The 24,257-nt window shown below is 36.1% G+C and overlaps 1 pseudogene; it reads right to left on the bottom strand.

Annotated features, from left to right (window-relative positions):
* Nucleotides 1-12,471: 12,471 nt before the first annotated feature.
* On the bottom strand, nt 12,472-15,566 carry LOC131805767 (long-chain-fatty-acid--CoA ligase 4-like; annotated as a pseudogene).
* Nucleotides 15,567-24,257: the final 8,691 nt, after the last annotated feature.

The raw sequence follows: 24,257 nt of genomic DNA, 5'->3' as shown, positions 1-24,257 counted from the left end.
TTGTTTTGGTTTGGTTTGGTTGGTTTTTCCAGCAATGTCAAAGTTTTCTCACTGACTCACTCACTGCTGCAGTATTTTGAAATATTAATGATGAAATGAATTGAAAATATAAGTCCTTGGGCTAGAAACCGTTGCAGCAACTGAAGTGATACAATCGTGTTAAAATGCCTCTAATTGTTCTCAAATTAAAATGTAATAGTTTCTAATTGATTGCAGAGAAAATAATGCTGCAGATCTATTAGGGCAAATTAATTGTTGATAACTTTTTTTGAGGAAAGATTGTGAAAATATGTTATTGGGTAAATAATGTGAGTGATAAGTGGAAACTAATGTGAGATACGGTTTTTAGGTGTATGTATTTCAAGGTATATTACTTATTATACCCTCAACCATAGTATGGAGGGTATATTAAGTTTGTCATTCCGTTTGTAACATCTCGAAATATACATTTTAGACCCCACAAAGTATAAATATTTTTGATCAGTGTAAAATTCAATGTCGATTTAGCGAAGTCCGTCCGTCTATCCGTCTGTGGAAATCACTCTAGCTTCCGAACGAATTGAAGTAGATTCATAAAATTTAGCTCAAATGTGTGTTATATCTGCAGGACTTTTGGTATTGAAAATGGGCCATGTAGGTCTATGTTTTGGTATAGCCCCCATATAACTGTACCTCCCGATATTTGGTATTTTGATGATTTTAGCGAATTCATTCTCCGGAATTGTTTCAAATTTGGTATTTATAGTTCGTAATGGATACTACAGCCTAAGACAGAAAATTGTCTATGCAGCTCCACGGCTTCGTAGAGCCCCCATATAACGGTACCTCCCGATTTTCGGTATTTTGATGAGTTTAGCGAATATATTCACCGGAATTGTTTCAAATTTGGTATTTAAAGTTCGTAATGGATTCTACAGCCTAAGACAGAAAATTGTCTGTGCGGGTCCACCTCTTCGTAAAGCCCCATATAACGGTACCTCCCGATATTCGGTATTTTAATGATTTTAGCGAATTTATTCTCCGGAATTGTTTCAAATTTGGTATTTATAGTTCGTAATGGATACTACAGCCTAAGACAGAAAATTGTCTGAGCAGTTCCACGTCTTCGTATAGCCCCCATACAACGGTACCTCCCGATATTCGGTATTTTGATTTTATCGACATTATAACCGATTTTTTTTAAGTTTCGCATTTTAATATTGTAATGGCTTACGACAAATGTTACCTACGCAGGTTCATGTCGTCGTATAGACCCTAATATAATAGCTGCATTTGGTATTTTTAAGATTTGAACAGAAGTTTTAACAGATTTTATTGTTTTTGAGAATTGCCAAATTCGTTTCAAATGGTGGAGGGTATTCAAAGTTCGGCCCGGCAGAACTTACAGTTTTTTACTTGTCTTTATCAGGTTTTGGGCTAGTGATTTCCACTTGTGATTACAACTACATCCTTCGATGTAAGTTACAAAAACCTTCTTAATATTATATATGTGCATTAAGAAAAGTATCAAGTACAGGGTAAGCAGAAAAAAGTGCAACCAACTTCAGACGGCTGTCACTTCTAAGCCACTCGTCCGACAGCAGCTAAAATTATTCCAGTGACAGTTCATTATATTGTTTACAAGCGTACAAAAGCATTTTGGTGAGAATTTTCCAGGAAAAAAGTTATTCGTGATGGAATTCACACTATCACGATTTCTTTATATTTGGCTGGAAAAGCATAAGTGGCTTTCGTTAGAGCACTCCAGCATTTAAATGTGAATAAATTTGCTGTGTCTCGTACAATCTGTCGTTACAGTGATACTGGTAGAGTAGCCCGACGTCAAGGAGGTGAACGGAAGAAAACCGCAACATCAGCGGAAGTTGTTCGAAAAATAAAGAAGCGACTTGATCGAAACCCGCGTCGTAGTGGCCAAAAAATGGCTCGAAAGCTGAATATGTCGCAATATTCCATTCGGCAAATATTGAAAATTGAGCTCGGGGTAAAGCCATAGAAATTCCAAAAAGTGCAAGAACTTATATCGCAACAGAAAGAAAATAGACTCAAAAGAGATAAAGAGTTGCTTCGCTTGGCCGAAAGTGGTGAACTGCCGAATTTGGTTTTCTTCGCACCGATGAGAAAACATTCGTTGTCCAGCAGTTTGTAAACAAACAATATGATTGTGTTTACTTGCCACAGAGGTCAGGTGAAAATCTGCACCTTAGGTTGGCCACCAGAACTCTAGCGCCGGCCATGGTGATGGTGTGTGCCGCCATAAGAGCCAATGGTCGCTCTCCGCTCGTATTAAACGACCATGGCATCAGAATAAATGCCGAATATTATATCTAAAATATTCTGACGGGTATGGGCACGCAAACATTTTGACCGCAGACCTTGGACATTCCAACAGGACTCAGCACAATCACACTCAGCACGCGCCACCCAAGAATGGTTACAAAATGAGGTTGCTCGCTTCATTTCCAGCGCACAATGGCCACCGAAATCTCCGGATACCAATCCGTTGGACTATTGTGTTTGGAGTATTTTGGAAAGCAAGGTTGGCACTAAAAAATACCAAAGTGTCGATCACCTCAAGCAAGTGCTTCGTCGGGAATGGGCCAAAATACCGCATTCGTTCAGCGTTTGACGGTTTCATTGGCCGTTTGAAGGCCAAAATTCCTGGCAAAGGTGACCAATTCGAACAAATCTAAAATTATTCAAAAATTTGATGCTATTTCCGACGTTTTTTGCTTTCACACAATAAAATTTAAAAAAAAAATGTAAAAATTATGGCGTTTGACTTGGTTACAGTTTTTTTATCTCACACTGTATATAGTTCCATTGATGTTACTTTGTTTTTTCTATCCTCTATAGAATCTTTTATATAATTATAATTATCATTTGTCTCTCAAAAAAGCTCAAATTATCTATATCTATATCTATATATCTATATCTATATCTTTATATCTACGGTCAGATGGTTTCATATTTTAATAACTCCGAGCAATGCTGTGGTGGTGGCAGAAGATGGAATCCGTTAGCAGACTCTTAATAACCTTTGATGCTCTTGCACCTGCAGTGGCATCAAAGAAACTGCATTCCGGTTATTGTGGTCAAATATAAAATATTCATGTTTACCTTGATTATAGAAAGAATAATAAATAGTTAAGTGTATAGCGAAGAAAATATGAAAAAACAGTAAGGAGAAGACAAAAGTCAAGAGGGTCCGCATGATACCCTACACCACAATGCATATGTGACCTCTTGTACTAAATATCATTTCTACAGAGCTCATATTACGACTCTGACAGGGTTTTAAGATCAAATCGAAAAAAAATCATATATATGGGAGCTATAGCTATATGTGCACATTTGGCCCAAATTTGATTGATCCAAAATTCAACCAAGTAGTCAAATGAAGCACAATTAAGTGTACGGTAAATATACATGGAAGCTATGTATAAATCTGAACCGATCTCAAAGAATTTGACGTTCGTATTTCTTGTCCACATGTGATATCTTGCACTAAATATCAATATTATAAAGAGCATATGTTCATATGTAGTAAAATCCATTCTATTACGCTATATCACACATTTGGTTACAATAAATCGGGGAGTATGTGGGAGTAGAATGGAAATGTTGGTACTTTTTCACACAAAAGTAGTGGTACATTCAACCCGCTGTCCCAAACTCTAGCTTCATGCAAGATTTCGTGTTCTTCGGTTTCTATTTGTGACCTTTATAACGGCTGCAAAGTCAGGAACATTTTTAGTTGTTGGTCCATTTCAACATAATTATATTGCTGACATCTTTGAAAACAATAGGCCTAGCCCTTCTGAGCCTAACCCTGCTCTTTTGAAAATTTTCGTGAGGATCGGACGATAATTGCAATCTTTATTTATTAACCCCAAACTGTGTTGTAAGGTGAAAAAACATTACAAAATGTATACTTCAATATTATAAGTCAAATTGAAACCAGTAAAAAAAGTCCTAAAGTCGGGCGGGGCCGATTTTATGATACCCTACACCACTTTGCTAATTTAGTTGAGCTCCGCATAACAATTAAAAGTTTTTATGGGAGAATTCAATCACACACGCTATGATTATAATTATAATTTAAAATTCAAAGGACTAAATATGCCGAAGCATTTGTATCTTTTACATTCGGACTTGTATTGCCCATTTGGTGCGAAATTAATTTGAAATCGGATAAAAATATATATGGGAAATATATCCAAATTTGAACCAATCTCGATAAAATTTGGCAAAGATATTTCTGAGCTGTATTTGATATATTTCCCTGAATATCGTTGTTACGGAGTGCATATTACGACTTTGACATACTAGCTTCTTGACTCAATTCGGTCGTAAGTGCCAAATTTCATCCAATTTGGGCAAATATTAAACGTTTGGTGCACAATCAAAGGTAAATCGGACGAAGTTATATATGGGAGCTATTTCCAAATCTGAACCGATCTCGATAAAATTTAGCAAATGTATTTCTGAGCTGTATTTGATATATTTCCCCAAATATTGTTGTTGCATAGTGCATATTACGGCTGCGGTGGACAAAAATAACAAATCGGACGAAGAATATATATGGGAGCTATAGCTATATCTGAACCGATTTCGATCAATTTTGGCATACATATTTTCAGGCCTAATTTATGTGTATATGCAAAATTCCACACAATTCGGGCTGATATTACACGTTTGGTGCACAATAAAAGGCAAATCGGACGAAGATATATATGGGAGCTATATCTAAATTTTGACGGATTATCTCCAATTTCAATAGGGTTCGTCCTTGGGCCAAACAAAAGATCTTTGCAAAATTTCATCTGGATCGGGCAATCAATGCGACCTGTACTTTGTTTACAAAAATACATGGACAGACGGACGGACGGACAGACTGACGGACGGACAGACGGACGGACGGACATGCATAAATCGACTCAGAATGTGATTCTATGCAGATCATCAAAAGGAACTATGGGTCTATCTCGTTTCCTTCTGCCTGTTACAAACAAATGCACAAAGACATAATACCCTGACCACCTTGTGGTGTAGGGTATAAAAATAGCATGCGATAAAAAATATGAACAAATAAAAAGAATGTCTCAAAATGCTACAAAACCTTTATTAACTTCATTATTGGCATCTCTTTGTGTGTGTTTTTTAGAGTTTTTTAGATTAGATTTTATTGTTTTATGCCTAGAGGGCATTCTGAATTGACAAAATTTGTCAAAATCGGTCCGGCCATTCGGTAGATATAAGCTTTCTAACTAACATCCCCTTCCTTTGTATATACACATTGTATATATTTCGCAATATATAACCGATATATTTACTGTCGGCATCCACGTAACGGTCAGAATTAACCTGTTCGTTTATTTGTGATTTCGCCGGGATTCAAAATATTCGCGGTTTAATGGAAAATTTGACTTTTATTTGACACAAATGTTGTGGCCTATTTCACCCACTAAATATTACCCGATGACCATCAAAATTGGAAGGCTTCTGCCCAGCCCTAAGCTAAATATTTTGCGATCACCTTCAAAAGCAATAGGCTTCTATTCTGGCCCTAGTCCCACCTCCATTCCAAATTTCGCGAAAATCGGGCCATAATTGCGACCTGTAGAGTGATTACAATTTAACATGGACAGACGGACGGACATACATAGCTAGATCGACTCAGGTTGGCGAGATAGGAAGATCCATATATACTTTCCTATGTGGGAAACGAATATTTCGTGGTGTTACATAATTTTTTGCCCAATCAAACTCATAATACCCCAACACATAGTGTTGTAGGGTATAATAACTTCTGGGGAGAATATCCCAGACAAAAAACATGGGAACTGATGAGGATGGTGGCTCTTTTCGAAACCCAGGTATTCCCTGCCTTACGCCCGGGTAAACATTACCATCGTTCTCCACTAATAAACAAACGTTGTTTTTATAAAAACAACAATGAAGGGATTAAGCCTGACCATTTTCAGGCAAAGGAACAAAAGATATTCACTTTTTGTTGCTATATTTTTTTGCGAGTTTCTTAGATTTTATCCTAGTTTGGCCAAAGCCCTTTCCGAATTGATGGAAATTGTGAAAATCGGCCTAGCGGTTCATGTCTTATAAGCAGAATAAATAAGATATATTTCTTTTACGTATATATTGTTCCTATTTTGCTTTATATCCGATTTCTTGGCTATCAGCATCACTTTAATAGTCAGAAGTGACCTTTTAAGGTATTTGTGATTTGGCTGGAATTAAAAATATTCGCGGTTTAGTGGAAATGTTCTCATTTCCTTACATAAAAGATAGGGTGTATTTTACCCGATAAATATTGTCCGATGGCCGCATAAATTGGTAGGCTTCTACCCAGTCCTAAACTCTATCTCCATGTAAATTTCCGCGTCGATTGATTCATAATTGTGGCTCATAGAGCAACTGCAATATCAACTATTTTTGGTCCATTTGAACACCTAAATATTGTGCTATCATCTCCAAAAGAATAGGGTTCTATTCTGAACCTCCATTCTCAATTTCGTGCGTATCTGCCCATAATTGCGACCTGTAGCGTGATTACAATAACTTAAACTTAAAAACAAGTAAGCAAAGGCTACAGTCGATCGGGGCCGACCGTTGAATACCCTACAACACTATAATAAACGATACAGTTTATATAGGCAAGACACTCGAAAGAATTCCACAAGATATTGTGACAAATAATAAAAGAAAACCATCAGGTTCCGTTCTCTAATTTTCGAATAATAGTAACTTAAACTAATTTGCTTATTTCCAATTGGTAGATGTTGCACGTAAATGGTCTTCCTAGATCTGGAACCAATACTTTCCAAAGACCTATAATCTCTCAGAAGTGGCAAAAGATTAACATTTATCATTGGTTTTTGACTGAAACGCATCTATATGAGATACAGACATTTGACTATATTCTTCAACGAAATCAGCGTTAACGAAATAGTCAGAAGTGCGTCTTTCCTGTATTTGTGAATTCTTCAAAAAGTCACTGGAATGGACATTTTCGTATTTTGTCTACAAAAGTTGGCAAACTATTTCACACATTGAATATTTTTGGATCGCCATCCAAAACTGTTTGGCTTTTGTAATGTCCGGTAACCCCCATTCAAATGTGCGTGAGGATCGAGCGATAATTACGACCTGCTGACAATTTTGCAGTTTTTTGGTCCATTTCATCCCCTAAATATATGGCGATCATCTCCAAAAGGAGTAGGCTGCTATTCTGACCCTCATCTTATCTCCATGCAAAATTTCGTAAGGATCGGGCTATAAATGCGATCTGTATATGATATCCTGATATCCTAACTACTTAGTTTTGTTAGCTGTAGAAATATTACCAAATGTTTAATTCAAAATGAAAATATGCCAAAAATATGACAAAATTGAAAAAATATGAGAAAATTTTACAAAATCAATATTTTCATCTTTAGAAAGAGATTTTTATGCGATTTTTTTAGACGTTTTTTCATTCCTGCCAAGAGGCCATTCTGAATTAATGAGAACTGTCGAAATCAGTTCAGCCGTTCTCGACATATGTGAGATTTTTCAAGCATATAAACATATATATCGCAAATATTTTGCTATATATCCGTTTTGTTGGATGTTAACATCAATATAAAGATCAGAAGTAACCTTGTCATGGCTTTGTTGCGACCTGTATAGCTACTGCAAAATCCGACATTTTTTCAGTATTTGGTCCATTTCAACCCCTAAACATTTGGCGATCATCTCCAAAAGAAATAGGCTTCTATTCTGACCCTAACCCCACCTTCGTGCAAAATTTCGTAAGGATCGGGCCATAATTGCGACCTGTAGAGTGATTACAAATTAACATGGACAGACGGACAGACGGACGGACGGACATACATAGCTAGATTAACTCAGCTCGGCGAGCTAGGAAGATCCATATATACTTTCCTATATGGGAAACCAATATTTCGAGGTGTTACATAATTTTTGGGCCAATCAAACTTATAATACCCTCAACACATAGTGTTGTAGTATAGGAACAAATCATATATCAAACATTTTACAAATACTAAATATCTATTTTCAAATAAACCTTTACCTCATAAAGAACCGAAGAGCCTTCAAAATAACATGAAATCGTATCACTTCACGTTACATATGGCTCTTATATAATGGTATCACCTTCAGCCAAATTTTGCAAGCAAAAGAATTTCTCAGCTTCAGCAGAAATGATTTGTATGGAGTTCAAACTTAATCAATTATATTTTTGTTTGTTCCTTTCATATAAAATTCATGGTTAAAAAATAAAGAGGCCTCAAAAATATTCCTTATTTTTTTCAATTAATATAAGAAAATTGGCAATCTGCGAAACGTGACATGTTTGGTGTCTTTTCGTCGCATTGAACTCACTCACAACCGCGCACACACACACACAATGATGATTTCCTTCAAACATTGATTTAATTGTATTTTTCTCAATCGGAAAATAATGGTAGCGACAACGTTAAAAATATATGTATATATTGTGACTGTGCAAATAATATGGTATTACAAATTTTATTATAGTATAAATAAATATTGCATTTAATGTTTGTTTTTAATTAAAAATGTAATTGATTTTTGTTCTCACAGTCCAGTAAATATAGACTTGAGTCTGTGGCACGGATATGCACCACGTTGAATGTGGTAACAGCGAAATTATGGACGACAGCAATGTATAAAAAAATAGGACAATAATGATTTAATTTGATTTGGTATTGTATGGCATGGAAAGGAAATGAAAAGAGGACAAATGGAAAATGTATACTTGAGATTCTTATTTTTAATAATCTTTTCCAAAATATTTTTAGCTAAAACATTGCTAATAGGTTCGACATGAGGGCGAAGAATATCGAAAAGAAAATATTACATTTTTTTCAAAAAAAAAAAAAAAAAAAAAAAAAAAAAAACGGGAAGAAAATGTCGGACAGGGCCGACTTTATGATACCCTACAACACTATATGTATTTTGAATAGCTCTTGTAACAAAAAAAAAATCTATTGGGAATTTATGTGAAGTAGATCATAACAAGTATGAACCTTATGGCTTTAGAGTAGTCAATATTTGGGAACTACATCCAACTCTGAATCGCTTTTCCAATAATATGACGGAGGCTTTTGTATTTCAAGTACCAAATAACATTGCTGTATAGAGCATGATTATATTAAAAAATATTTATTGGAGCAATAGATATACCGGACAGAGTTTCAACAAATGGTAAAATTCGGTTAAATATGAAAACATATATTCTATTTCGGTCTGATATTACATACAGGGTTGCCCATATTCGACGGACCTTTGAGCCCTTTGGGCCCATTCCAATCGACGAGGCTTGTCCGCAGGCAACATTCTTTGCGTCAATTGAATTTCGTACGGGAACAAATGCAAATCAATGCGAATAATCCGTTGTAAAGTGGACCGAGCCATGCCCAACTGCTGAGATCGGCGTTTTTGGGATGTTCTTGGGGACCTCTCAACAATGGCTCGTACGGCAGCGATATTCTCGGCCGATCGCCTTGGTCGACTTTTACATGGCCCCTTCGCATTAGAAAAAGCCTTACCAGTCGAAAATTGTTCGTATAAACGCTTAATGGTGTTCTTAGAAGGCGCACTTCTCACATTTTTTTTCACAATTGACTTCTTCTGTTGAATGTAAATTTCAACTATTTCAGAGCGCTCGCGTGGCGTGTATTCGTTCATGGTAAAAATCTGCTTGGACTGACGCTTCAACGCGGTATGTCATTAAGCGATGTGACATCTCTGTCAAAAGTTATGGCGTTGCCAGATGGGTCCGTCGAATATGGGCAACCCTTTATATGGTGAGTAATAACCGAAAAATCGGATAACGATGTATATCAAAGCTATATACAAATCTGAACCGATTTCGATAAAATTTGGCAGAGGTATTTTCGAGCAGTGTGTGATGCCCGGTATTAAATATCATTGTTGTGGAGTGCATATTGCGCATGCGAGGGACTTAAGACCCCAAATCGGATGACACATATATATGGAAGCTATAGCTATATCTGAACCGATTTTAACTAAACTTGAAGTACCTGTTTCTATGAATTTCGATTCACTCGGAATTGCCAAAAATTCAGTTCATTTTGGCTGATATAAGCCATTTGGAGCACAATAAACCTGATACCGGATAGAGATACATATGGGAGCTATATTCAACTCTGACCGATCTGGATAAAATTTGACAGAGGTATTTCCGGACTATATCTGATATCTGGTTCCAAATATCATTCTTGTGGGGTACGCACGTTAGGGACTTAAAACCCCAAATCGGATGAAACATATATATGGGAGCTATAGCTATATCTGAACCGATTTTCCCCAGATTTGATATACTTACTTCTAGACTAAATTCGGTCGGTTGTGTCAAAATGCAGGCGATTTGAAGGGATATTAATAATTTGATGCACAATAAACCCGAAATGGGTTGAAGATATGTAGGGTGAGATAAAAAAAAACTGCAACAAAGTCAAACGCCATAATTTTTAATTTTTTTGTTTTTTTAATTTTATTGAATGAAAGCAAAAAATATCGGAAATAGCATCAAGTTTTAGAATAAGTTTAGATTTGTTCGAATTGGTTACCTTTGGCACGAATTATGGCCTTCAAACGGCCAATAAAACCATCACACGCTGCCCGAATGTTGCTCTGCGGTATTTTGGCCCATTCCCGGCGAAGCGCTTGCTTGAGGTGATCAACATTTTCGTATTTTTAGTGTCAACCTTGCTTTCCGAAATACTCCAGACACAATAGTCCAATGGATTGGTATCCGGTGATTTTGGTGGCCAATGAGCGCTGGAAATGAAGCGAGGAACCTCATTTTGTAACCATTCTTGGGTGACGCGTGCTGAGTGCGATGGTGCTGAGTCCTGTTGAAATGTTCTAAGTCTGCGGCCAAAATGTTTACGTGCCCATGGCTTTAATACACCCTCCAGAATATTTTCGCGATAATATTTGGCATTTATTCTGATGCCACGGTCGATTAATACAAACGGAGAGCGATCATCGGCTGTTATGGCGACCCACACCATCACCATGGCGGGCGCTTGAGTTCTGGTGGCCAACCGAAGGTGGACATTTTCAGCTGACCTCTTTGGAAAGTAAACACGATCATTTTGTTTGTTTACAAACTGCCGGACAACGAATGTTTTCTCATCGGAGAAACCCAAATTCGGCAGTTCACCACTTTCGGCCATGCGAAGCAACTTTTTAGCTCTTTTGAGTCTATTTTCTTTCTGTTGTAGTGTAAGTTCTTGCACTTTCTGGAATTTCGATGGCTTTACCCCGAGCCCTTTTTCAATATTTATCGATATTTTCAGCTCACGAGCCATTTTGCTGATGTTGCTGTTTTCTTGCGTCCATTTCCAGTACGCTACCAGTATAACGTTAACGAGCGATGGTACGAGACAAAAAAGATTTATTCACATTGAAATGCTGGAGTGCTCTAACGAATGTAAGAATGTATCGTATCCCTTGCCACCTTTAGCTTGTCAACATTTAATAGCTACCAGCAAACCCAATATCGCCTAGTGCGAAGTAGTGCTATTTTCTTGCACACCAGTATTTTTGCACTGTTTCAACATTGCATTCGCGACAAACTAACTATGCATACACATCGATATTTACTTATATTTTTAATTCAATCGCTCGTGTGTTACGTGGATTTAATAATTTCATTTTCTGTTCGCCATAGTATTTCCACTTGTTTTCCCAGAACTGGGTATTGTTTTTTTTTCGTATCTATTTTATAGGTTACATGCATTCGAATGGCTTAAATACTACTTATATTATCACAAATGCAAAATTATTACAGCAAATCATTTGATTCGTTCATGTGTCAAATGTCAAATATTATAACCTTCTAACGAAACTTTATAATTTTTGTTTCGCATTAAACGACATGGAGTTGAAATGAAATGAACAAATTTTTATTATTTTATGTTAATTTCCAGAACATTTACATATTGTTCGCATAGTAAAATATTAATGTTCAGAATTGCTTAAACTTTAGTGGTATTCTACAACGTACTTCTATACCATCCAGACGATGAGGATGTATTAAGCATGTAATTAAGTTTAAACCAGTAAAGAAAGTCTTAAAGTCGGGAGGGGCCGACGTTATGATACCCTACACCACTTTGCTAATTTAGTAGAACTCCGCATAACAATTAATCGTTTTAATGTGAGAATTCAATCATACACGCTATGATTATAATTATAATTTAAAGTTCAAAGGACTAAATATGCCGAAATATTTCATCTTTTAAATTCGGACTTGTATTGCCCATTTGGTGCACAATTAATTTGAAATCGGATAAAGATATAAATGGGAGCTATATCCAAATCTAAACCGATCTCGATAAAATTTGCCAAATATATTTCTGAGCTGTATTTCATATATTTCCCTGAATATCGTTGTTACGGAGTGCATATTACTGCACTCCGTAATGTTTTTCGCTTCAATTTAAAAGCAGCAGTTACAAGCCCCATGTCTGATGACCAGACTTCCTTGCAGAGTGTAATGGCAGCGGGGACTTCGAACTTTTTAAGTTTACCAAAAAAATGAAAAGGCGTTAGTTAACGCAGGATCCATTATTATTAGAATTTCGTACATATATTTGCGATCATGTCCAGCGATTTCTTTAATAACTGCCTTTTCAATTTCTGAACTCGAGCAAAGCTCTTCAAATGTTTTGCTTCAAGACCATGACAAAGAGATAACTCTTCCAAGTGCTTCTGATTGGGTACAACTAGAGCAACAGTAAACTGCTTGGTAGGATCACCATATACGCAAGATAAAAATTCACATGGTGACCACACCCAAAATATTTCTCGTAATTCAAAACTATAAATTATCGCCTGATCATAGTTAACAAATCACATGGTGACCACACCCGAAATATTTCTTGTAATTTAAAACGTTAAATTATCGCCTGATCATGGGAATCTAAAATATTTGTTTTAATAAATGAAGTAATGCGAAGCCATCGATTGATTTTGCTCTTATTTTAAATAAGTCAAGAAATAGGAAGCCATCCATTGATTTTGTTTTTGTTTGAATAAGTAAAGTAATAAGAAGCCATCAGTTTGCCTTGTCAATTAGTCATTTTTATACCCTACAACACTATGTGTTGGGGGTATTATAAGTTTGATTGGGCCAAAAATTATGTAACACCACGAAATATTGATTTCCCACATAGGAAAGTATATGTGGATCATCCTATCTCGCCGAGCTGAGTCGATCTAGCTATGTATGTCCGTCCGTCCGTCTGTCCGTCTGTCCGTCTGTCCATGGTAATTTGTAATCACTCTACAGGTCGCAATTATGGCCCGATCTTCACGAAATTTGGAATGGAGGTCGGGGTCGGGCCAGAATAGAACCCTATTTCTTTTTGAGATGATCGCCAAATGTTTAGGGGTTGAAATGGACCAAATACTGAAAAAACTTCGACGCGGAATTTCGCATGTAGCTAGAGTTTAGGACGGGGAAGAAGCCTACCAATTTGGGTGGTCATCGGATAATATTTAGCGGGTAAAATATACCATATATTTTGTGTTGAAAAAATTCAAAATTTTTCATTAAACCGCGAATATTTTAAATCCCGGGGAAATCACAAAGCCATGACAAGGTTACTTCTGACCTTTACATTGATGTTAACATCCAACAAATCGGATATATAGCAAAATATGGGCGATATATATGTCTATCAAAGAAGATATGCTTGAAAGATCTCTTATATGTCGAGAACGGCCGAACTGATTTCGACAGTTCTCATTAATTCAGAATGGCCTCTTGGCAGGAAAGAAAAAACGTCTAAAAAATCGTATAAAAATATCTCTCTAAAGATGAAAATATTGATTTTGTAAAATTTTCTCATATTTTTCCATTTTGTCATATTTTTGGCATATTTTCATTTTGAATTAAACATTTGGTAATATTTCTACAACTAACAAAACTAAGTAGTTAGGATATCAGGATACCATAAACAGATCGCATTTATGGTCCGATCCTTACGAAATTTTGCATGGGGATAAGATGAGGGTCAGAATAGAAGCCTACTCTTTTTGGAGATGATCGCCATATATTTAGGGGTTGAAATGGACCAAAAAACTGCGAAATTGTCTGCAGGTCGTAATTATCGCCCGATCCTCACGCACATTTGAATGGGGGTTACCGGACATTGCAAAAGCCAAGCAGTTTTGGATGGCCATCCAAAAATATTCAATGTGTGAAATAGTTTGCCAACTTTTGTAGACTAAATACGAAAGTGTCCATTCCAGCGACTTTTTAGAGAATTCACAAATACAGGAAAGACTCACTTCTGACTATTTCGTTAACGCTGATTTCGTTGAAGAATGTAGTCAAATGTCTGTATCTCATATAGATGCGTTTCAGTCAAAAACCAATAATAAATATTAATCTTTTGCCACTTCTGAGAGATTATAGGTCTTTGGGAAATATTGGTTCCAGATTTAGGAAGACCATTAAAGTGCAGCATCTACCAATAAATTGGAAATGAGCAAATTAGTTTAAGTTGCTATTGTTCGAAAATTAGAAAACGAAACCTGATGGTTTTCTTTTGTTATTTGTCACAATATCTTGTGGAATTCTTTCGAGTATCTCGCCTATATAAACTGTATGGTTTATTATAGTGTTGTAGGGTATTCAACGGTCGGCCCCGCTCGACTGTAGCCTTTGCTTACTTGTTAAAAATCAGTTTACACGGAAACCTTGAACACATCAGTAAAGTTAAGAGTAAATGTGCTAAAAAAAATAAAAAAAAAGTGTTTTTATTAATAAATAAAAGAAAAAAATTTAACCTACTCAACTCGGAAAACGTTAATTCGCAAATATTTCCAACCAGTGGACATGTCTTAAGCTCCGATTCTACTTTTCCAAGGGAAACTTATTCACCATCTTGCAGCTTGACCAAGTCCTTTTTGCGATCTGAAATGAAAAATGCAATACTTAATTTCTCAAGCAAAAGCATAAATTTTATTTGGCTTTACACAATAATTTTAAGTACGCCATCTGAATGCATTTCACCAATATCTCCGGTTTTGAACCAGCGTTTTCCATCTTATTCAAAGAACTCTTCGGCTGTTTTGTTTGGTAGCATATAATAACCCATGGAAACACACTCACCCCCAACAAGAACTTCTCCCTAAAAAGAGGAAGAGTAGATTTTTCTTGTGATAAATTTCATTGGATACACATACTTGGGGATTGGGTTTATTTGTGACTCGGTACCCTCCTTCCTCCCAATTGACTAAGCGTACATCACAAACTGTTCATGGGGCACCAACACGACCGTACTGCATATCGCGATCTATAAAAAACAAAAGGTGAGCGATTTTATTAAATGAAAGCAAGTTTCAAAACTTGTATTACAATCCATAACCGTTGCTCCCGATGTGGTTTCAGTTAAGCCGTAACCTTAAATTAAATCAACGCACAAACAAGTTTTTATCTGCTCGTGTGTATCGGGTGAAAGTGGTGCACCGCCTGACATCAAAAATTTTTAAAAACCAAGCGAAATCCATCCTATGGTAATCCTGGAGATATTTGTACTTCTCTTAAGACTGCGTGTATTTTTGATGCAAGGTATGGGCATAAATTTATCCTTGCATAAAAATTTATGTTGGGAATAGGAGCAGAAGTCATCTTTAGCAGTAAATATTTCTTAAACGCTTTTGGATTAGAAGAATATAATTTAATTTCTTGATTGCAGGAAAAGCGGGAACATTTTCAATTAGACCACGATCTTAGATCGGCTTTTTTCTTTCATACCTATCAATACTTTTATTTTATGTATACTCACACCATTTCGAAGTATAATTGTACGTCTTCAACATAGATTCTTGCATTAATAAGTGTTAATCGGTGCTCAAAATGTTTAAAAATAGGAGCAGAAGTCATTTTCAGAAAGCAATATTTGTTAAATCATTTGGATATGAAAAATATTATTTTTCCTCACGATCGAAAATCCACTTTGTCGTTTTCTTGAAAGAACTTGTACTCCCTTTGAAATTATATGTGCTATGTAATACAGGACATTCAAATTAATTTTTAATTAGACTACGATCTTAGAATAGCTTCTTACTATCATATTTATCATTACTATTTTTCATGTATGCTCACACCATTTCAAAGAATAACACTAATTTTTCCAAGAATCGATGTAGAAAAAATCTAAAAAACTTTATACGTACTTTGAAATGGTGTGAGCATACATGAAAAATAGTAATGATAAATATGATAGTAAGAAGCTGTTTTAAGACATTTCATAATTTGGTCAAACACTCACTCTCTTCATCAGCTCTTTACACTTGCATATTGATGGATAGCTAACCCCAATATCAATAACAATTCCACTGTAAATACTCCTTCACGTAACAATTCGATCACTTACATCTTCTCTTGATGGCCACTGACAATTGCCTTTCGCCTTTGCCTTTTCGTTGCTTTGCTTTGCTGTATCATCAATACTTTCTTCAATTTCAACTTCACCACCAACTGCAACTTCAGCCGCAACTTCAAAGTATGTACTAGAATATCCGTTCAATTCGATCCCACTAAATGGTATTGCTATTGGTCAGTCTTCAACTCTTATGCCTTGCCTAATAGTCTGCGTGGTTGCTTGTCCAACCAATGTATTATTTGTTGTCGAAGCATTGACAATTAAAGGAAGCATTGCAGTTACAGCTTCTTTTCACAATTTGTATGTGGATTCGCTAGCTCGCTCGTTGATTTAGTTGTAGTTCACAATGAGGCAGTAAGTATTATCCATAGAAATGCATATGAATGAATGAAGAAGAAGAAGAAAGAAAGAAAGAAATAATAATATATGTGTTCAATTATTTGTCATTGTCTTACCTTCTTTTGCCATGAATAAGTTGTTTCAATGCTTCCTTTGCTTTTGATATTGTTGAGCACTTTTTAATATGTTGGTGTTTATGAAGAATTTCGATGAAGTATCTGTGAAAATATGGATAATTGTTAATGATTTTTACTTGCAAATCGAATGTTTGTTCAATGTTAAATGAAATTTGATTCGATGAACAATTGTTCGTTCGGAAAATAAGAAAGGTGAGACCTACTTTTGATGTCACACGAAATGAAAAGTGAGAGCAAAAAAAAAAGGTCCTCACCAGCAGTTTTGTCTACCTGCCGGGTCTCTATTTATACCCTGAAAAATTTGCCGCCTGCGGAGCATTTCTTCCTCATACTTACCCATCCCAAGCCGTTCTGAATGTCTTTTCGCTTCAATTTAAAAGCAGCAGTTACAAGTCCCATGTCTGGTGACCAGACTTCCTTGCAGAGTGTAATGGCAGCGGGGACTTTTAAGTTTACCTAAAAAATGAAAAGGCGTTGTTAACGCAGGATCCATTATTATTAGAATTTCGTACATATATTTGCGAGCATGTTCAGCGATTTCTTTAGTAACTGCCTTTTCAATTTCTGAACTCGAGCAAAGCTCTTCAAATGTTTTGCTTCAAGACCATGACAAAGAGATAACTCTTCCAAGTGCTTCTGATTGGGTACAACTAGAGCAACAGTAAACTGTTTGGTAGGATCACCATATACGCAAGTTAACAATCCACATGGTGACCACGCCCAAAATATTTCTCGTAATTCAAAACTATAAATTATCGCCTGATCATAGTTAACAAATCGGATGGGAGCTATAGCTATATCTGAACCGATCTTCACCTAATTTGACATACTAGCTTCTAGATTCAATTCGGTCGTAAGTGCCAAATTCCATCCCATTTGGACAAATATTAGACGTTTGGTGCACAATAAAACGTAAATCGGTGGAAGTTTTATATGGGAGCTATATCCAAATCTGAAGCGATCTCGATCAAATTTGGCATACTTATTTTCATGCCTAATTTGGTTGTATGTGCAAAATGTCATACTATTCGGGCTGATATTACACATTTGGTGCACAATAAAAAGCAATCGGACAAAGATATAAGTGGGTGCTATATCTAAATTTTGACCGATTATCTCCAATTTCAATAGGGTTCGTCCTTGGGCAAAACAAATGATTTGAGCAAGATTTCATCTGGATAAGGCAATAAATGCGAACTGTACTTTGTTTACAAAAATACATGGACAGACGGACGGACATGCAGAAATCGACTCAGAACTATGGGTCTATCTCGTTTCCTTTTGCCTGTTACAAACAAATGCACAAAGACATAATACCTAATGTGACCATTTATATTTTTCGTCAGAGCGGGACGCCTGCGGAATTTTGTATAAAAAAATAAAATTATGCATTTAAAAACAAATTTTATTCAAAAACGGAGAGAATACGTATAAATCTAATTTATGAAATTAATCTTATGTCTAAGTATTTGTTTTACAGTGGTTTCTATTTACCTGCATCAACATTAGCTGCGCATTGGCCTTTGCAGACCAAAAAACTTTTTTTATGCCATTTTTTTCTGAATCCCTTTATTTGAATTGTGGGCACTTAAACCCAATCGATAGCTGCACATTGGACATTCCTGCCTCAAAAATTTGGTATTTTGTTTTAATTTGGTTACAAAAGTTGTATTTATCTGCACAAGAAAATTTTTTGCAAACTCAAAGAAGACACTAAAAACTACCACTTCGTTTTTGTTTTTGTATTCGCAAAAACAATAACAACACAAGAAAAGAGCATGCATTAAAAACATATTCTCGCTTCCTCTCCCACACTAAAAGATGGTTATGCTGGATAAAACACCACTGATGCTCAAATACATATGTTGTGAATTTGTCTCTCTGAGTTTGTATATCCATTGCTTAACTACTTTTGATGAGCTAAAAGAGAACACTCTTTTGTTTGAAGTTTCGATGACGCTAATGGTGAGCATTGCTTGCCTAGACAATTCATGAGAATTATGAATTATTTATTTTATGTTAAATTATTGTGTTTAATATAATTAAACCACTTAAACTTTAAAAGATTCCCCATTGATTTTGGCTGACACGTACGTAAGTAAAATAAAGATTGCTGCTTTGTTGTGCACGAATAGAAAATTAAAGATACCTGCACTTTTTGTGCACGTAAGTAAAATTAAAGATACCTGCTTCATTGTGCAGATAAATGCAATGAAGCTACCTGCATTTTGGGCATTGCTGCACAAGATGTCGTGCAATTTTTGATTGTGCAGGTAAGCAAAAAATACTGTATATTTGTCAGCAGAGCAAATTAGTTTTAAAATATCGGGTCTAGTTTTCAAGTAGGAATGGAGCTGATTACATTGTTTGTTGATGTTAGTCTTAGTAATTAAAATAGCTTTTAAAACTGTCACACTTAACTGCGTTTTTTCACTTGTCCATATTTTATTCATTAGGGAAAAAAATCTTTCGACAGGTGCGTTACTTCCAGGCATACATAAAACATACTCAATAATTGTGCGAAAGTTTGTGCAGTTGAGATTATTAGCACGGAAGTGTTTAAACAGCTCCACCCAACGGTCTTCAGTAGCAACATTCTCATCGTTCCAGCTTTTGATTTGTTCAACTGTGACGTAACTGGAAATAAGCGAAAACTCATCGAATACCTCCGTATCTTGGCTACTGCTAAGAAATCTTTGTGTGATCAGCAAATCCGTCACATTATGTACGTCTTCCCAAGTAGGGACTTTTCTCAAATTTGACCATTCAAATACTGCTAGTTGTGCATTGAACTGGCACCACTGTTCCAAGTATTCTTTACTTGTCTTATAAAAATCCGCTGCCGCAGTTTTCACATTCTGCTCATCAACAGCAACGTCAGTTTTTTGTAATTTTACCAGTAGATTGCGGACGGAATGAGGAAGGAAAATCGAATTCTCTTTAAGTTCTAAGTTATCTCGGAGACGATTAATTTCATTCGCAGACTCTATTGCGGACACGTTTTGTCCCTCGATTTTCAACACGGCTTGATGAAAAATCGCTGTCTGTGCGTGCAAAAAATATAACCACAATTCAGAGCTGGGATTTTCGAAAAACGTTTTTAAAATAGTAGGGCATTTATCTATGCTCAGAAAATAGGTTTTCAAAGGCTGAAACATTTTTAAAATTCTCCCAAGCGCCGGCATTAAAGCAAGCCACCTTGTTTTACTGTAGCCCAACAGTTTCTGATACTCTGTGTCGGTGGAATCACAGAACTCTTTCAGAACTTCTACCCGAATGCTGTAGATGTAGAAGAATGAATTAATTTTCACAATGATGCATTCGAAGTCAACAGGGAGACAATCTGCGGCTGTTTTGATAGCAAAATGCCACAATTTTCTTATTCAAATCATTGCAAGATAATACTTCTTTCAAATAATCCACAATTATATCAGATGATTCGCCTGGCTGCTTTTGAAACTCTAAAATCCTGACTCTCACGCCTTCGTATGGTACAAAATAGCGAACTAAAATAGGGAATAATATTATTGAGCCATGATTGGAAGCATCGGTTAATAAAGATATGCAGTGGGCTTCGTGAAGGTGTTCTTTCAATTCGTCCATCGCCATAGGTGCCAGCACATTTACAACTATAGCTTGTGATTTTGTACGGGCACATCTAAATTTTTGCTCAAAACATGTTGGTATTAGATTTGAAGCACAGTCATTCGAACGAAATCTGTGGTTTTCTTGCACTGTGTGGTACGCCCACGCACCCTCCGCTGCAGCTATATCCAAGTCTTTGGAAGTCGCCAAATTTGTTCTTTTAAAAAAAGAAAGCATTGACGAGCTTGAAGCGGCAGCTTGATCAGAATGCTTGTGTTTTTCCGATTTTAAATGCTTCTCAATATCACTGGCACCACCATGTCCAACACTAAAATCAGTACGACATTTTTCACACGTAACGTCTGATTCACCACTTCTTTGTTTTATAAATGGATACTTATTTTGCAAAGAAATGTTAAAAGTACACTTGCCTTTAGGCATTATTGTAATGTTACAATCACTAACATTGAAAATAAATTGTTTGACTTTGCTCGCCTTCTCCGACTCCGCGATGAAAAGATACCAGAACAATTTAGAGCGTCTATGCTTAGGGTACTGACAGAGTGACAGAAACTTTTTCTGTTTTTATAAGCATTTTTAATTTGGTGATTTCCCTTGTTATGCTGGAGTTAATGTCAACGCCGTCGACGACGCCGAAAAATTTGAAACAGATTGAACTTTTTCGGCGTCGAATTTCTTACGGCGTTAAGATTAACTGCTCTCATAAAATTTCATACGATTCAATTTTTTTGACATTTGACGACGTCGACATTAACTCCAGCATTAGCATTACAAAATCTTTCGAGTTAATTTTAATGTTAATGTTGCTTGAAAAAAACTAAAAACTAAAACCAAAAATCTTCGAATATGAATTGCTTCTTTTGTACAATCTGAGAGAGACATATATTCCGCCTCGGTGCTTGACATCGCTACAGTTCTTTGTTTGCGTGAATCCTAACATATTACTGCATTTGCTAATTTGAATGCATAACCAGTATATGATCTCCGATCGTCTACATTTGACCCCCAGTCTGCGTCTGCGTATCCTACTAGCGATTCATTCGCTCTTTTGAATTTCCACGCATAGTTTTCAGTTCCCTTTAGGTAGCGTAGAACTCTTTTTCCAGCAATCCAATGTTGTTTCCCATAGTTAGTATTATATTGCCTAAGAGCGCTAACTGCATGGGCGATATCTGGTCTAGTTGATGTTGCAAGATACATTAGAGAACCTACAAGATTTTGATACGGTAGGTTTTGCACCTCTGCTTTCTCTTCTTCCGTTTTTGGGCTCATGTTCAAGGATAATTTAATACTGCAATTTAATGGTGTACTTACAGGTTTGCAATCGCTCATTTTAAACCGCTTAAGAATGGTCTGCACGTACTTTTGCTGAGACATCGTTATTTCTTTTGAATCTGGATCTAGTTGAAATTCTATTCCAAGACATAAATTTAAACGACCTAAGTCTTTTATCTCAAATGATTTCGCCAATTCTGTTTTCAATTCATGACATTTACTCTTGTCATTTGTAGCCACTATTAAATCGTCAACATAAATTGCTACAAGCGTGATATTTTTTCCATCCTTTGTCAAATAAATGCAGGGATCTGAATCCAAGGGCTTTAGTTTTAACTGCTTCAGTTTTTCATCTAACTTCTTATACCACTGCCGGCCAGATTGCTTCAGGCCATATATAGCCTTGTTCAAGAGAAACACTTTCTCACCTCTATATGTTTCCATTTCTGATTCTTCCAATATATACTTTAAATCATCTGGTATTTTCATATAGATTTCCTCATCAATATCCCCGTTTAAATATGCTGTTACGAAATCTAATTGGAAAACATCAAGTTTTAATTCAGCAGCAATTGCCATCACTAAGCGAATAGACGACATTCTGGCAACTGGAGCAAAAGTTTCATTAAAATTCACACCGGGTGTTTGTGTAAAACCTCTTGCTACGAGACGCGCTTTGTAGCGATCAACGACTCCATTTGATCCTTGTTTCTTTCTTAGTATCCATTTTGCATCAATGATTTTCTTACCCTTTGGGCGGTCAACTACTTTCCATGTCCCATTCTTCAGCAGTGCTTCATATTCATTTCTCATAGCATTTTTCCACTCTTCAGATTCATAACTTTGAATAGCTTCGTTTACTGTCATTGGATCATTTTCGTTTATCAAATAAGCCATATTTATTTCCGGCGTTTCATCTCCTTGAAATTCGTGAAAAATTTTTCTTGGTCTTCCCCTATTTCCTGTAAGAAATTTCTTCGGACGTCCAGGTCCTCGTTTCGTGGCTATTAAGAGACTGACAATAAAATGTATGAAAATATTTTCTTGAACATACAGAAAATCTAGGATTACTATGTTATAATATAAAACAATCACATACAGTAGAAATGTATAAAGTATTATTTTGACATTTACAACAAACTATGCAAATAAATTATATGTTCACGGGGAAAAAATAACTCATGTATTTTTCATCAATATCAATATCCAGTATTTTCGAAAGCGGGACATTTTTGCTCTCGCTGGGGACAGCGGGACAGATAACTTCAAAGCGGGACTGTCCCGCCCAAAGCGGGACATATGGTCACGTTAATAATACCCTGACCACCTTGTGGTGTAGGGTATAAACACTACCAAAAGGTCAACATTTTCAACAAATATTTTACTGCACAGAAAGAGAAAAGATAATACGATTGTGCTCCAACTTCAATTATTTGTATCAGTGCTAGGGCAGATGTGAAAATGGACAATATCGGTGCACTCCATCTAGTAATTTAATATTTGTAACTCTTATAAAATGTGATGTTAGAGTCCGATTTTAAAATTACACACATCCAATTAGATTTCAATATTTTATCAACACAAGATTTGTTATATAGATGGTAGAGATCGGACTATTTCTTTTGGTACCTCCCCAAACATAGGGTTCAGGACTTAAGCATCCAACTCTCTTCGAATTTCACACATACAAACAGTTTTGCTAAGACAAGATCTGTTGTCAAGATGATATATATCTGCGAACCCTTTCTGGTACCTCACCCACAAAGAGTCACAATTTTCAATACCTTCATCTGTCGTAACTTGCGAAACAAGTAAGCGATTCTATACAACTTGCTATATCTAAGTATTTCTTTCAACCAAAAACCTGAGATAAATATGGAATTTATGGTTCGCACAAAATTGGATTTAAATGTTTGGTTTTCTTATAATTTTTGCTCATACCAATATTTATACCCTCAGCCATATGGCTACAGAGGGTATATATCGTTTTACACGGCCAAAATGGTTTGAGACCCTAGGACTCTTTGGACCAAACCCGTTTGAGGACATTTGGAGTCAATCTAGCGATATCCGTCCGTCTGGCTGGTAAGCACGATAACTCTAGAAGGGAGTATCCGATTTGATCCAAACTTGGTACATCGTAATTTTTTTATACCCTACAATACTATGTGTTGGGGGTATTATGAGTTTGATTGGGCCAAAAATTATGTAACACCACGAAATATTGGTTTCCCACATAGGAAAGTATATATGGATCTTCCTATCTCGCCGAGCTGAGTCGATCTAGCTATGTATGTCCGTCCGTCCGTCTGTCCATGTGGTTTTTTTTTTTGATTGATGAAATTTTCCAAACAACATTTGTGCACCAAACGTGTAATATCAGCCCGAATAGTATGGATATTTGCACATACAACCAAATTAGGCC

Source organism: Musca domestica, unplaced genomic scaffold (genome assembly GCF_030504385.1).
Source record: "Musca domestica strain aabys unplaced genomic scaffold, Musca_domestica.polishedcontigs.V.1.1 60, whole genome shotgun sequence".
NCBI classification, from domain to species: Eukaryota; Metazoa; Arthropoda; class Insecta; order Diptera; family Muscidae; genus Musca; species Musca domestica.
This window is presented reverse-complemented; position numbering and strand designations above follow the sequence as displayed.